A 16122-nucleotide genomic window follows, 5' to 3' on the forward strand; every position below is an offset into this window, starting at 1 on the left:
TGGTTTGGGGCGTGACGTGGTGGCGTAGGGGTTAGCACGACCCATGTTTGGAGGCCTTGAGTCCTCGAAGTGGCCGTCGTGGGTTTGACTCCCGGACCCTGCGACATTTGCAGCATGTCTTCCCCCCTTTTCTGTCAACCCACTTTCAAAAAATAAGGGACACTAGAGCCCACAAAAAAAAAATTGATGGTTTGGGTTTTTTATATGAAAGTGTTTTAAACTGAGCTGAGCTTCGGGAGGTGACTCAGTTTTAAAACACTGTGAAATGCCTTTAATGTGGTTCAGTCAGGTGTGGACAGAAGTGTCTCTGTGGCTGAATAAGCTTGGCGGAGAGCGTGTCTGTTCGTGTTAGAGGGTGAATGTGCGCTATTGGCTCCTGTTGGGAAGCTCCGCGCTGCCAAACTCCCTGCATCAGAGCTGGGCGGAAGAGAGGGAGAAGGGGCGGGGCGAGGAGACAACAGAGCCGCTGCCATTGGTTGGTTTCTGCGGGGGGCGGGGCTTTAGGGACAGACAGGCGGTGCTTCTGCAGTCTGCCTCATTTCTCCAGAAGGAGCACAGCGGGCGGATCGGAGAGAGGTGATACTGACCCAGTCTTAACGGAGCCTCGGACCGGGGCAGACCGCGGCCAGATCGGGGCGAGCTGGCACTAACTGTCCTCAAGAACCAGCGGAAACCGGATCTGACAGCTGCTGGCTCTGCCACACCGGCTAGGAGTCGACCGTCCGGGGCTGAACTCCGGGACGGAGTCGGCCTCTTTCCCCCCGGAGCTCCGCAGGACTTCGCGGGGGTTTGTGCTCCTTCGGCCGGCTTTGCTCGCGCGCTGCCTCCCTGGATGTGCTAGCATGACCGCATGAAGGCGGCTTTTGGGAACCTGCTGGAGCGGAGACCGATCTTCTGGATCGGAAACAGTGCTATCTTTATCTTCTTTTTATTTCCCGAGGTTTTTCCTGTGATTCCACATGGATTTTTGAACGTTTTACCGACCTCCTTGGATTAGCATATGGATATTCTGCTCTGAGGACACAAGTCGAAGGAACAACCTTGAGATTTTCAGGTGAGGTTGATTTTTTTTTTTTTTCTGTTCAGCCTCCCATCTGAGCGAACAGAAAGCACTTTTAGCCTCTTATCATTCAGGTGATGTGAGCTGGTAACTCTGCTGGTGATGGTGTGTGTGTGTGTGTGTGTGTGTGTGTGTAAGGTCCATGTGATCTGTGTGTTTGTTGAGATCTAATTGAGCTGCATTCTTATCCAATGAACCCTGCTCAGTACACAGTAAAATTTCCAGATTAAAATGTACTCAATTTGAAAAAAATTTTACTCTAAAAAAGACAACATTTGGTCCCAGTCTAAATAGAGTAAAATTTACTCTCATGGAAGAGTTGAAATTACAGATTAAAATCAACACCATTTAGTGCAAAAATTTTAATCAATGCCAAGAGAATTTACTCCAAGTTGTTTAAAAGAAAAAGTACTCTACCGTATTTTAACTCCAAGTGGAATATAATTTACTCTAAAGAGAATTGCATTCTATTCTAAGTAGAGAAAAATTTTAGTCTAACTAAAAATAAATTTTACACAAAATAGAATAACATTTTATTCCATATAGTGTAAAATTGTGCTCTTAATAGTATAAAATTTTACTCCTAATTTAATTTAATTCCATATTGTGCAGTTAAACATTTAATTAAATTCTAAAACAGTGCCAAATTTAACTTTATTTCACTCACTAAGCAATTGTTTTATAGCTATAATACACAGCTGAGTTTGTAAGAGTACAATGCAAAGACCAGAAATCAGTATTTGAACAGCCATTTTTATTGTTCACAGGAAACAGTATGGAACAATATAAACATTTGCATCTTCATGACTGTATGACACCTGTAAATCAAAAGCTCTGTAACAGTAAAGCTCTTCTACATAAATAACATGAGGTCCATCTCTTGTATACAAAACTTGAAAAGCACTGAAATGCTCATTCAGACACACTGTTTGCAGAGCAAATGTAACAAACAGTAACCTCTCATCTTTCACAACAACATTGTAGATCTTATGGAAAACTGGCATTTCACAAAAAACTTCTTTACAAACAACTAAATCTGCACGATACATATTTCCATGATGTTTGGCCCATTTTACATTTAATACCTTGGTGTTGATTGGTAACTGAATCATAGCAAAACAACTATTTAACGCAGCATCCGAGCCCTCAACTCTGCAACCCTAGGATTCACTTTGGTTGTCTCAACATCTATCTCATAAATGGCCGTCTGCAGAAAGTTGTACACATTGACCAGATTATGATCATATGAAGTGCGGAACACAAAGTGAGCTTTAAAAAGCTAATCAAAACAGGCAAGAGAACCTTGTGATTTACAAGGTATGGCATGTTTGTCAATCACAATGAAGTACTTGTGAATCACGCTCCTCTGAGTCCCTACTGCAAGCAGGTATGGTTGACGGCTTTCTGCGATGCCATCAAGGTGCTCCTGGATGCTGGTTCCTGTCTGTGGCAAAAACAGAATAAAACATGATTAGTCTTGGGTTTCAAAGAAGACAGGGTTCTAATAGATAAGGCAAATTACTTTTCAGCATCTTTTAAATGTCACTTGAAATTAAATTTGAGACCAACTTCACAAGAAATACAAATAAATAAATATATATATATAAAAAAGGGAAAAATAGAGAATTTTGATCAACATAAATGTTCCCTTTACTGTAACCTTACCTTGACAAACTTCACAAGATGTTCACTGGCTTGTCTGGCTGAGAGTTTTCCTGGTCTCTTGCGCCCAAGAGGTGACGGTGGCAGGAGGTGCACTAGGATCAAAATGGATGACATGTCAATGTCCCATCCTAGAAGAAAAAGTAAAATAAACATAAGTTACCAAAACTTCTTATTTGCAACGATGTTAATACTTCCAGAGTAAGCTTACCAAACACTGAGGGCAGGAGAAGGTGCACTTATATTGAACCAATTCATATAAAATTCTGTTACAGTAAACACTTTCTTTATAAGTCATTGCAACTTACCATTTTCCTCTTCTGTTGTGCCTTCAGCATTGTCAAGAAGGTTCTTAAGGTCATCAGACTGTGTGAGACCACGACTTTGTTTGAGGACTTTCTGCTTGTAGACAGTGGGCCACTTCTCCAGGAACTTTGCAGAGATGGCTTCCCCAAACATCAATGTAAAATCTTGCTCAACCTAGATGAAGTGAAGGTTTTAAAAATCATTTTGTTAAACTTTCTCACATCCATCTTAGGATTTAATAAATAAAGCTTGGGAACTTATTGTGCAGTTTGGTTGCAGGATTTACTTGAATTTAGCCAATTACCACAACTAAAACGGAAAAAAAAAACATATCAGCTCCATACAACTCGATATAAACGGGGTTTATGGACAAAATAGTACATCAAAAATGTTTTACTGAGAACTTACACAGTTTGCATACAAAGCACAACTTTAATTCTTTTTTTTTTAATCGTTGCTCTACCTTCAAGAAAAGTTACTAGCATAGTCCTCCCGCGCCATTTTGTGGGCGGAATACTGACTCCACATGCTAGCAGAGCTAGCTCCGATAGTACAGCTCGCTCCTCTTTTAAACTCCGTTTCTCAGCTTAAAAATAGCGGCAGCCTTGACTTGTGAAAATAAAATAATGGACGTAGAATTGTACAACACTGATGTTTTATTTCTGCTTACATTGTTGTAAACGGCTAAATTAAGTTAGCTGAAGCACACATGCTAACTAGTTAGCCAACCATGTTAATTCCTCGCTGCACCCCTCCTTCCCCCACTACCAAACAGCAGCACGTCATCATAATTAGTCTTAATAATTAAAAAAATCATAAAACCCCACGTAAAATATATCTACAACCCATTTGGGGACTTACCTGGCACACAGCTAATCGTTGCCTCCGTTTCCACTGCAGGATAACAAGATGGTGGAAGAAACGAAACTTAAGGAACTTCAGTGGGCGTGTTCTTGTTTTACTCCGATATAATTTCCTCTATTTTTTTACTCCGATTCTATTGACCAATGGAAATGATTTCACTCTTTAATGTATAAACAGGACTCTTTTAGATGAAAATGATGTTAACTCCGAAAAAATTACTCTCCTATTTTTCCTGTGTACTCCCCACGATCCCGCACATTCACGCGTCTTTATTTAGTTTTCTTTCTTCGGTCTTAAATTGGTGACTGATGACCCAGTTCTGTTTGGATTGAAGATAAATCCTGGGAATAATCTTGTACAGATTCCTACTTTGTTTTCCATCTTATATTAAAATACATATATTAAGTTTTCCAATTGAAATCGGCTGTATGGAGCAAAAGATCATCTTGAATATTGTAAAAAAAAAAAAAAAAACTACTATGAATTAATCTGTTGCAGTTTATATGATAATCCAGTACCACTGATTTTATTTTTTTTAATCCCGATGTCAAATCTATTTGTACAATCTGTGCTCACCCTGACTTGCTCTATATAAAGGATCATATTTTTCTCATATTTAATCTAAGAATGTATTTTGTATATATTTTTAAAGCAGTAAGACATTTAAATGTTTCCAGAAATGACTGAAAATGCAGAACCGCACACAGATTGGGGCATTCTGAGTCATGCTGGGTTTTAGTTTGACCTCCTCAGGATGACTGGTCTTCATCTTCAAAACATGATAAATTATCTTGGACAAACTTCAGAAATAATCCACCTCTGATTTCTAGTTCTCAAGCTGTCAGTTTGCTTTGAAATCTTGTGTCCAAGTCTCTTCCACTCATGCATCAGTAATGGTCTCCATTCCCTCAGTCATGCTGTTTTTCCTGGGTGGAGACGGGCTCTCCGCCTTACGCTCCGTTACACCGCCACCTTTTGGACCGAATCTTCCAAAGTCAGAACCAAGCAGAACTGAAGGAAGCGGCTCAACACGGATTGAGGCAACTTGAGATTGATGGACTCTGAATGAAGCATCATCCAGTTGTCAGACTTAGGCTACGTTCAAATGCGACTCATGTCCGACATTTTCATGGATTTCTGAGCGACCCAATTCTGATCTTTTTACTGATTTGTATCACTTCAGTAAATCAGAAAGGTCAAGTTACATTTTATTCAGCTTTTACGTCATTAATGTGAGACATACGTCATGACTGCACCAGAAGAAGCTAGTTATTAGTTGTATTTGGGTTTTTCTTACCTTCATTCTTGTTGCAGTCTTTTCACAATACGTCTGGCTCAAATTGGATTTTATTTTTTGTCCATACGCCACTTCCATATGTTGCATAAAATCAGATATGTGTCCAGTAGTTTTCAGAGAATGGCCATCTTGACTTTTACATCATTGACGTGAGACATGCGTCATAATTCTGCATCAGAAGAAGCCAGCAGCAGTAGATTCAGACGTAAACAGTGGCTGAAGCCATCTGAGCCAAAACCAGATGGCGGCGGCCATTTTTACTTCCATAAACAGCTGTGTGACGTCAGCGTTCTTCTTCTGCGCATGTGAGTTGGGGTCATAAACTGTTCACATAGAAGAGTAGTATGAACAACCATGCAAAAAATGTTATTTAAATTGAAAAGAAAATCAGAATTGAGCATGGAGCTGCAGTGTGAGCGTAACCTTAGTGTGACCTCTGATAGCGCTCTTGCTAGCAGTTTTGTTGTTTGTTTCAGTGTTGCCTTTTAACTTTAGCGAATCATTTTGGGTTGTTTTTGATGAACATAAAAAAATCATGGAAAGGACTTCCACCTGATTACTTTGCTTTATTTCAGCACCATGTAATTCTGTTACTTCAATTTAAAGCAAATCTGTTAGCTAAACTTAACTTTAAGGTTGATTCAACTCATTTACTATAGTTGGACCCAATGTAGTATAATTGAGCCAGCCCAACTAATTTGCAATGTTTTGGACCAAATAATTGACTTTACTTAATTAAGATGAATGCAAATTTAGTTGAAACCAACTTATTTTACAGTGGTTCCTTCACACTACTTCATTAAGTTGATCCAACTCATGAAAATTAAGTTAGCTCAGTCATGCTTCATGCTGAAAGAAAGCTATTTAATCGTGTGGAAATCCTTTCCATGATTGATTTACGTTAATTCAGACATTTTTTAAGTGCTATTAAATTAAGTGTTTTAAGACATTACTGGGTAAAAGGGTAGAAACAATTAAAAAAGGTACAACAGAAATGCATTTTCAAAATTGTTATCCATTTTCATTTACATGTGCAGTGCAGGCACTTTACTACAAAAGGTATAAACTCTTTCAACATGCATTTAAGCTAGTTTAAAGTAATAGTTATAGTACATAAAATTATTTTTGTTAAAACAACATGTTATTTTTTTGTAAATGCAATGATAACCTCAACTCATTTTTCTGACACAAGCATGGAACAAGCAGAAAATGGTGCAAATGGTAGAGAAACGCTGATTAATTGCCAGCTAGCCATCACTTCATATGATGTTAGCACATGTTAGCCATTGAATGAGTACATCAATTACATAAAAACGTGATCAAACATAGCAACATTGTTCGTATATATGCTGCCAGAAAAATTTAGTCTTCTTATAGCTGCCACTGGAGTTTTCCTGGGCACGAAAAACGATTGTCCTGCGTGATCTCGTGTGATTTCCCATGATCTCGTGTGATTTCCCATGATCTCGTGTGATTTCCCATGATCTTGCGTGATTTCCCATGATCTCGCGTGATTTCCCATGATCTCGCGTGATTTCCCATGATCTCGCGTGATTTCCTATGATCTCGTGTGATTTCCCATGATCTTGCGTGAGTTCCCATGATCTCGCGTGAGTTCCCATGATCTTGTGTGATTTCCCATGATCTCGTGTGATTTCCCATGATCTCGCTTGAGTTCCCATGATCTCGCGTGATTTCCCATGATCTCGCGTGATTTCCCATGATCTCGCGTGATTTCCTATGATCTCGTGTGATTTCCCATGATCTTGCGTGAGTTCCCATGATCTCGCGTGAGTTCCCATGATCTTGTGTGATTTCCCATGATCTCGTGTGATTTCCCATGATCTCGCTTGAGTTCCCATGATCTCGTGTGATTTCCCATGATCTCGCGTGAGTTCCCATGATCTCGCGTGATTTCCCATGATCTCGTGTGATTTCCCATGATCTCGTGTGATTTCCCATGATCTCGCGTGAGTTCCCATGATCTCGCGTGAGTTCCCATGATCTCGCGTGAGTTCCCCATGATCTCGCGTGATTTCCCATGATCTCGTGTGATTTCCCATGATCTCGCGTGAGTTCCCATGATCTCGCGTGAGTTCCCCATGATCTCGCGTGATTTCCCATGATCTCGTGTGATTTCCCATGATCTCGCGTGAGTTCCCATGATCTCGCGTGAGTTCCCATGATCTCGCGTGAGTTCCCATGATCTCGCGTGAGTTCCCATGATCTCGCGGGAGTTCCCATGATCTCGCGTGAGTTTCCATGATCTCGCGTGATCTCGCTCGTCGTCTTCAGCATCAGATCAGTCTGACTATAATGAATCATGTTATCTCAACATGATTAAATTTCATTAACGTTAAGTTGTTGAATTTCTTGTTTATCCAACATGATTTTATCACGTTTTCATTTGAAGCATGAAATTATTGTGTTAAAAGTACATGATATTCTTTTGTTAATGTAATAACCCCCAAAGTTCATATTTTCTTTAGTTTTGTGTCCTAATCCCGGTATTAAAAACATGACTTTATCTTTAACAATGTTTTTAAGTGTAATTTAATTAAGTAATCTAATTTAAAAACTGCATAGTCACAGATTTTTCTGTGGAACGTAGCTCCAAATTATTTGTGGAGAATTTGCCTATATGTGGATTTTTGTTGTATATCTAAAGTATGTTTTAAAAAACTGCAGCTTAGGAAGCTGAAATACCAAGACACAATGCTACCTAGCGTGCTATTAGCCAATCCAGGAGCTCCATTCGTTCTCCTTGGTGCTGATTGGCCGTATCTTAAGAGCTAAAGAAGACAGTAGACGTTGCTGTGGTAACGCTGAGAAAGATTTCAGCGAAGTAGTTTTTTTATGCTTTCTCAAAGAACTGGATTGTATCAGAACCTGCAAACTGATGTGATAAACGGTGTGAACATCTGTACAGCTGTGTATTGATTACAATTGTGCACAATCTGCTAATGTTGTAAAAACACAATTTGGGAATTGTGGTGAAAAATCACATGCGTAAGGTTGTTCATGCGATAAGTCATTAAAAAACATGCAGCGTCATCATCTTCCTACCACTTCCTGCTGTCTTCTTCATCATTTCTGCCAGTAGTAACATTTTGTTGATCACATAACTCCTGTGTTTCCATTGCAGTTTTGCTAATTTCAATACAGCAGAAAAACCACTTCATTCAAGCAAAAAAATTATTTTTTTTTATCACAAAGTTGTCATGTTTCTATTGTGCAAATTAATTTTCTTAATTCCAATCTGTGCAGTTTTATGGCCAATGGAAACTCAGCCTCTGTCGGCCTCTGCAGTCCTGATTTAATCGCTGCTTGTCCTTTAACGCCTGTTTGCTCAGTTTGCCATTTGTTGCTGTTTCCAGGACAAACCTGCAATAATTAAATCAGCTGTTTGTCCCTTTTCTCCTTTCACTCCTTGTAACACCACTGCTGGAGTTTCCACCTCTGCGCCCGCCACAGTGCAGTTTAAATATTTATCAGTTGTTGGGATGTGTGCCGGAACACTTTGCCTTATTTAACCCGTCCAGGACGTGTAAAAAAAATAAATAAATCAGAGTCAGGAAATGGAAAAAGTTCCTTTTTGCATTTGCTCAAATCCTTCCAAGTGTGAGTCTGAAATTCCTGACGAGTCCCCAGAGTTTGGCCGCCAGCTGCAGCAGAACCATTTCACACTTCACCTCCAGCACTTGATGTCGATGCCGCGGTTGGCGAGGTGAGCGGAGGGAGGCGGCCATGCGTGTCGGGGAGCGCGGACCGGGCCGACGCCGGGCTTTCCGAGGCTCTCCCTGACATCCAGGCGTGAGTTTGCATATTGAGGTGATTTTATTTGCTGCGTGGAGACCTCTTCAGCCTAAAGAACTTTTAGAACATGAGTGTTGAGGATCTGTTGATGTAAAAGGAGAATTAAAGCCCAGGCAGGAAAAGTCTGATGTCACATTTTTAAAGGAAGGATGGAGCTTCTTAATCCACATTTAGAGGCTTAAAGTTAAGATTTAAGATCTTATTCTGGATCCCTTGACTGCATGAAAGTCGTGTTTTATAAAAAACAGATAAATCTGGGATTGAAAATCTTGTAGTTGTGTAATTTCTGCCTTTTTTTCTGTTCTGATATATTTTAGAGCTTTAAACCCAACTGGAGTCAGTTTAGACGTCCCACATGCCGCGCCAGAAGGATTACAAAGTTTCCATGTAAGAAAACTCATCAGTTGCATCGAGTCATCATCTGCTTTCCCACAGAACATATAACTGCTACATATTGTCAAAAATAAATTTGTTTCATGAAAACATCAATTTCGGGAAAAAAACCTTGTTTTTCAATACAAAATTTTGCCAATTGGATGAGTTTCCTTTTTTTGCCATATTGAAATTGGTTTATTTAGCAAAACTGCAATGGAAACATTTTTTTTGAGTCACACTGGATGTTTCCACTTTCAAAAACTATGAAGAAGACGACAGGAAGTAGTTGGAGGATCCTGGTGCAGCATGTTTTTTAATGACTTATCACATAAACAAGGTTATTCACGTGTCATTTTAATGACATTTCATATTTAATAGAAACGTTGCAGTTGCGAAATTCTGTTTTTTGACATAATCGGAATATTGACAAAATTTGCTAACATTTGTAATGGAAATGCAAATATTAGCCGTTTTCCACCAATGTTTTTTATGCTCATTTTAACGTATCGCATTTGAAAAGGTTGATGGAAATTTGAAGTAACTTCCTGAATTTTGCAAGAAAAGTTTCTACGCTTGCCTGAGATTGACCAAGTTTGGCTTTTCCAAAAAAAGAGTTAAATTGCTAAAGGAAAGCTGGAAACATGTTTGCTGAATAAGTTCTGATGTAGCAAACACTGCCATCCACTGGCGGTTCTGTTCCTTACCAGAGCCATGAACAATTCTGAAAAATGTCAGAGTCCGAACCACCAGACGTTTTGTCCATGCAACTTAGCAACATGTTCTTCCTGTTTATTATAGACATGCACAGTGTCCAGATCTGAGGAAATTACGCTTTGTGAAACCCATTGATTCACTCCAAACCAGTAGATGGAAACATTCCTGATTCAGTTTTTTTCTTTTTTGTAAGATCTTAAAAGTTTGGTCAGAATTTGCATGGAGCTTGGATGGAAACGTTGCTCCGGCCTCCTGGACGAGCCTGTAGCGTCAGTAGAAAGTTGTGTCATCAGCTACAAATGTGTGCAAAACACATGTGTGCAAGTTTCTGCAAGTAGTAAAATCCAAGTTTGTTTTTGTTTTTTTTTTTTTAAAGAAATTGACATGTTTCCCATAAGCAAATTAATTTTTGAAATTCCTGCGATGGACTGGCGACCTGTCCAGGGTTTACCCCGACACTCGCCCGACAGCTGGAGAGGCACCAGCAACCCCTGACCCCAACGGGATCTGGATGGATGGATGGATGGATGGATGGATGGATGGATGGATGCATGGATTTTCGAAATGCCAAATTGTGAAATTATTCAGTGGAAATGGAGCTGTTGACTTGACAGCAATCCTTCATACCGAGTGTACATGGTGCGACAGTGGAGAGGAAAAACTCTCCTTGAACAGGAAGAAACCTCCAGCAGAATCGACTTTGGGTTTGAGAAGACAGAGCAGAAACAAAAAGAGACAGAAAACTGACCCAGGAGTCACTTTCTATGTTAATGAAAAGTGAAAAGTTAATAACAGGAGAGAGAGAACCACTAGGTCATGGCAGCATTATGTCAGCCGAGGCGCTCCTCCAGGTAGGAACCTCCGCCAATCAGAACACCAAACCAGAAGTAACAGCAAAAAATGCAAATTGGAGAGTAGTAGGAGAAGAAAGTGAGGACAAATGGTCCTCATGGAGCCTTCCTGTTATCTGCTGACTTGTTGGCTATCTTCCTATTATCTGGTTTCTTCTATTGCTGTCAGCTGATTGGCTGGTAAAGGTCACCTGACGACCAATCAAGCTGAGCTCCGCCCACTTTTAGACACCAGCCAGTTTCCTGCTATGATTCAAATCCTCTTATATCCATCATGGAGCGATCAGATCAAAGCAACAAGGTTTTCCTTCCCTTTGCTTTAATATTTAAAAGTGTTTTGATGAACTGAATGGAAAAGATGCACAGAAAGTGAAGCATGGCAGAGATCAATATTCATTATTTGGTGATTATTGCAAAGAAATCAGTAAAACATGAACGTGTTAAACCGCCATGCTTTGGCTTATTTATCATAAACCTCATGAAAGCTGCATTAGTGCCTGAAGCTAACTCATATTTTACTGCTTTTCTGTGGATAAAGACTAATGAGAAACTTGTCTGGTTTCCAGCAGGTAAATATTTCACTTCTGAGTTTTATGTTGTCAGTTTAGGCAGATGGAAGATCAACGATCTAAACGATTATTAATTTCTTTATTAATGTCTCTGTTAATCACAGCCAGTTGTTCGTTTATGACCTCTGACTATTTTTCTTAAAATCAAATTACAAATGATTGAATATATTGTTAAAAACTCGCTTTTTTCTCAATCGTCCCTTTAGGGAGTTGACCTGAATTCAAAGTTCAACTAAATTTGAACTTGTAAAACAAGATGGCCGACCCTGCCGATGTGAACAATGAAAAAAGGGAACAGTAAATGTTTGCAGGCGGGTTCTGTGAGCTGCTGTTAGCTTTAGCAGGTTTTACAGAGCAGCGTTTCTCCAACGCCGTGGTTTGTTTCTGCTTCAGCTGTTGAGTAAAAGTCGTCGTTTGTTTCTTTAAGTCTGAAGTCGTGAAACTGAACCAATCTGGATCTTTTTCTGCTTTTCCAGGTTTTAGTTTGGTCTCGTTTTCCTCTGATAACTGATGCTGTCTGCAGGTGTGTGATCCAAAAAGCTAATAGCACCCCTCCCCCAGCCTGCCACCTCCAGCCGGATGTGGTATAATCTGCTTCGGCACCGTTTAGCACGTTTGGGATTAGCGGGAATACTAACAGCAGCAGCAGGATGTAATCCCTGCAGCGAGGCGCTTCCTGCTGGGACCGCCGCAGCAGGCGGGGAGCCGGCTGGGCGGCGCATTTCTACACCCAGACTGAGGTAAAGACCAGGTGATGACGCTCCTGATGACCGGATGACTCACTCTGAGACATGTCATCATGGTCAGTGTGACCTGTTACCGTGGCAACGCGTGGCTGCAGCGTTAATTAATCATGAAGAAGAGGAGAAAGAATCTGGAAGGTTCATTTAATTGCAGCAGTTTCTCAAAAATCCTGGAAACCTTGGATATGGTTATGTTATGTCTTCATCTGACAGCAGGTTTCCATCCTGCTGCTGATCCGTTTCTGGTCCTGTTAACCAAGAAGTGGCAGCTGGGAGACGGTACCGTTAAACTGGGATCTGTCCGTATTAAGGGGGCACCGATTTATCTGCCGGCTAATTTATTGGTGCCAGATTTCCTTAATTTTGGGGGATCGGTAATAGGCTGATGTTTATATGTGAAGGTGATGTTTTCAGCAAAGATCTATAAATCCTCTCCTGCTCTGCAGTGACAGAGGTTTGACTGACGGACCGGCCCACCAGGTCACGTCTGCACGTTCTCAGTTAACAATATTCACCCCACTGTTACCAACTCAGCGACTTTCATGCTATATTTAGCAACAATTCAGACAATAAAATTGGTTTCGGCCAAAATCGGAAAGAAAAGAGATTTTGTTTCCTAACTGGATGGTAAAAGATTACAGAACTGAAAAATGTTGAACTGGATGCGTTTTGCTGGATTTTCATTAACATGTTCTGCATTTCTTATTCTTTTGTTTTATAGGAGCTCTTAATAAGTAAACAAGGATTTATTTCAGTAGGATTAATGATTTACAATTTTACATATTTTGTATGGCTGCCTGCTATTTCATCTGAGTTAAAATAAATAAACTAGAATGATGAAGCCAACAATTAAATAGCGTTTATTGTTTTAGATTTATTAGACACATTAGGTGTTTTAGTATCGGTATTGGATCAGTACCACTGACACCAGCGTGAGTGTTACTGAGTATTGGATCGGAAAGGAAATCAGTGGAATATCACTAATGGGTACAGAGGCCCGCAGTGGCCAAAATACCTCAGGAACTGCTGTGTTGGCTGCAGACATTTGTTTCACGCGTAAAGACCAGGAGATGTTGTCTTTATGCTAAGATATGATATTTGTCATGCAGCTGAAAGCCTCATAGCTGTGGATCCATTTCAGTGGCAGAACAAGCTGTTTCTTTTTCTGTGTGTGTGTGGGTGGGTGTGGGGTGTGTGGGTGTGTGTGCTATATCCTGCCACGCATCATCGGCATGCTGTTAGTGTTCCCAGATTGAGTAGGAGAGTCTGCTTTTACAACCAGAGGAGAGATTATATAACTGCCATTTGACTGCAGCATCACTTCATTGATCAGGGGAGATAATGTCTGGAATCACATTTAGAGTCTTTAAAAGCTTTTTAAGGCTCTACAGTCTGTCTGACCTTTGCAGGTGTCTTCAGGGTTTCTCTGCTTTAGATCCACCAGGAATCCTTAGAAATAAGTTTTAAGACCTGACGTTTGTTTTAAGACGACCTCATAAACCCCGACTGCTTTCTGGACCGGGATGGTCCAGGATATTTCCTGGATTTTAGCATCCAGATCAGCTCCTTCTTTGTCTTCTCCGTCTGCAGCCTGTACACTCCTGTAATGACTTCTTCCTCCTCTATTGTGTGCGAAGCTGAAAACGAGCCGTTAAAAAAAAAGGCGATCAATAATCCAAAAGTATATCCGATACAGTTATGCAGCATGCTTCTGTTTAATGGGCCTAATGTAATCTCTGGCTAATGCAGCTGATGGAGTTTTAATACGTTTTGTTCTGCCTCTAAACTTTTATGAATCGCATCATTTTTTTGTAAAACGTTTAAGTTGTTCTGCCTGCAACGTCTTGGGGAGGTTAACATGGGAGAGAAAAAACTCAGCATGTTTATCAGTTAATATCTGTTTTCTATTTAAAACATATTAAAAATAGTGCTTAGAATCGTCAGTATGGAAATGGTGTCAGTTTTTCCTGGTGCCTGAGTTGTTAGTTTGTATGCACTGTTTGCCATATTCCTGTCCTGGTGCAGGTTTCTATGTTTTGCTGATGACTGTTTCTTAATGTGTCTGCACCCGTTTCAACACAACTGTTTTGGCATTTGGAGTCCGTTTCAACCTAATAAAAACGCACCAATCTGGATTTACTGACCAATCCGGATTATTGAATGACCTTTTTAAAATGTAGCGAACATCATTCATGTAAAGTTTGTTTGAATTAAACCAAACGATGCACCAAGCTGAACTGATCATAAAGATCCCCACATATTCACAGATCCACATATCTACCAGTTTTACTCTGATTTTCCTGTAAAACATATTTGACTCAACCTGACTCTAGTTTTCTTGTTGCTTTAACTCGGTTAAGTTGAATCAACTTTAACTGTCAAGTTCAAAATACATAAATAAAAGCTGTTGCTTTACCTTCAGTTAAAGGTCTTTAGTAATTATGTTAAACTAAAAATGATTAGTTCAGAGACATTTTTAAAAGCTTCCCCCAACTTATTTAAGTTTTTACTTTATTAAATCAAGTCGCCTTCAAATTCAAACATCAAATTTTACATTTTTAAACTAATTTGTAAGTGAAATCAGCTTTTTAATTTTTTTTGTAACTTTAAAAATGAACATTTTTTATTATAAATTATGTTATGGAGGTTAAATGAGATACAAAGTTTTATGGTATTTATTCAAGTAAGAACATTTTTCACAATTCATACAAAGTTAAAATTTTATAATTAATGCCCCAAAAAATTAGAAAATCATATATTTTTTAATAAGTTCAAAACCTTCTTTGTTACTGTTGAGCAGGTAAAACAAAATTTAAAAAATACATTTTTAATTTTAATTTAATGAATTTTGTGGCCCACCAGTAATTTAAATGTAAAATCTACTAACCTGGTACCTCAACAAGGGGAACATTGACTATGAATCTTTATAATCAAGGTATCAGAACCAGGTTCAACTCAGGAGGAGCAGGAGGACTAAACATATTTATTACACATTCTGGCAATAACAGAACAAAACAGTCAATGTTTTCTTATAGAAGTCCTAAGTCAAGTTCAAGAGTTTTTCCCCCTTTGATTTGTTTTCAGCTCAGTTCAGTCTTCAGATCTGAATGTTATATTATAGCCACCCGAGTAGTGATAACATGTGACACAATGTGAATCCGCTCTTCTGGATCCTGACTCGCCGTTCTTCATGCTTTGTCTCTCAACAGAAAAAATACAACAACCAGAGATTCACAGCAAGACAAAAAAAGAAATTGAGTCTCAAAAACTAATTTTTTCCTGGTCCGGGTTCACAGGGGTCAAAAATCAACCATAGATGAAAACGAATTCTTGAAAAATATTCAAAAGAAAAAGAGTGACCACAAAACAGTTCTTTCTTCTTCTTCTGGTTGTTCTATCTGGAGCATATCACTGTAGCTTTAGGCTATTTTGAAGCCATTTACTGCCACCTATCACCAATACGTTGTATTACAGGCTATAATTCATATTCACTAAAATAACATGGGTTACATAAATTTTCCGGTTTTGGCCACCAGGGCAAAAAGTTTGGGATGGAACCAGCGTTTCTGTGTTGACATCATCAACAAACCTACCTGACCTGTAAATAATAATAATAATAATAATAATAATGACACTTTCTCCTCCAGTGAACAAATGTAGGACAAATTAGAAAGTTCACAATATGTTAGTATTGATAGAAAGTCATTATTGCCTCTTCCAGACTTTTAATGACCATTTTGCTGGTGTAGTTGAGTGCGATCCGGTTTGAAGTGCTGGCCCGGTCCAGCAGGAAGCGGGCCGGCAGCTGGATGTATAAATAGCAGAATTAATGACTTATATTTGCTGATTATGCCCGTCTCTCCTT

General features: G+C 39.4%; 1 protein-coding gene across 2 annotated transcripts in view; it reads left to right on the forward strand.

The window, feature by feature from the left end:
* Window positions 1-548: 548 nt before the first annotated feature.
* Window positions 549-16122, forward strand: part of large2 (LARGE xylosyl- and glucuronyltransferase 2) — a 73562-nt gene continuing 57988 nt past the window's right edge. For both annotated transcript variants that reach the window (XM_028014520.1, XM_028014524.1), the window contains exon 1: window positions 549-1054. The gene's annotated coding sequence lies outside the window, so the exon portion shown is untranslated. The remainder of the gene's footprint in view (window positions 1055-16122) is intronic.

The sequence above is a fragment of the Xiphophorus couchianus genome, chromosome 4 (assembly GCF_001444195.1).
Source record: "Xiphophorus couchianus chromosome 4, X_couchianus-1.0, whole genome shotgun sequence".
NCBI lineage: Eukaryota > Metazoa > Chordata > Actinopteri > Cyprinodontiformes > Poeciliidae > Xiphophorus > Xiphophorus couchianus.